Raw genomic sequence first — 594 nt, 5'->3', positions numbered from 1 at the left:
GGGCCTCTGTCGGCAGCGGCAAGCTCAGTTGGGAGCACGGGTGGTCGCACCTAAAGCGTCTACTCGCCAAACTCCGGGCGATTGCGCCTCTCTCGAACCCGACCAAGTACTTAGGACGGCGCTGCGCGCCGCCGGGACCTGAGAGGGTTTCGAGGTGTATTGTGCAGGGGAGCTCAGCCTCCTCCTGTTTGCAGAATAATTGAGCGGACGCTTGCGTGTTCGCGCGGGCCCCCGGGACACACTCCCGGGCGGCCGGCTGCTCAGCTCTAGTTGACGCAGCTCCCTGGTTGATCCTGCCAGTAGTCATATGCTTGTCTCAAAGATTAAGCCATGCATGTCTCAGTACAAGCCGCATTAAGGTGAAACCGCGAATGGCTCATTAAATCAGTTATGGTTCCTTAGATCGTACCCACGTTACTTGGATAACTGTGGTAATTCTAGAGCTAATACATGCAAACAGAGTCCCGACCAGAGATGGAAGGGACGCTTTTATTAGATCAAAACCAATCGGTCGGCTCGTCCGGTCCGTTTGCCTTGGTGACTCTGAATAACTTTGGGCTGATCGCACGGTCCTCGTACCGGCGACGCATCTTT

General features: G+C 55.7%; 1 non-coding gene across 1 annotated transcript in view; it reads left to right on the top strand.

Annotated features, from left to right (window-relative positions):
• Positions 1–280: 280 nt before the first annotated feature.
• LOC124590997 overlaps positions 281–594 on the top strand; it is a 1,910-nt gene continuing 1,596 nt past the window's right edge. Inside the window, exon 1 of the ribosomal RNA XR_006976871.1 lies at positions 281–594. This exon is cut by the window's right edge and continues 1,596 nt beyond it. This is a non-coding gene — a ribosomal RNA (small subunit ribosomal RNA).

The sequence above is a fragment of the Schistocerca americana genome, unplaced genomic scaffold (genome assembly GCF_021461395.2).
Source record: "Schistocerca americana isolate TAMUIC-IGC-003095 unplaced genomic scaffold, iqSchAmer2.1 HiC_scaffold_792, whole genome shotgun sequence".
Lineage (NCBI taxonomy): Eukaryota > Metazoa > Arthropoda > Insecta > Orthoptera > Acrididae > Schistocerca > Schistocerca americana.
This window is presented reverse-complemented; position numbering and strand designations above follow the sequence as displayed.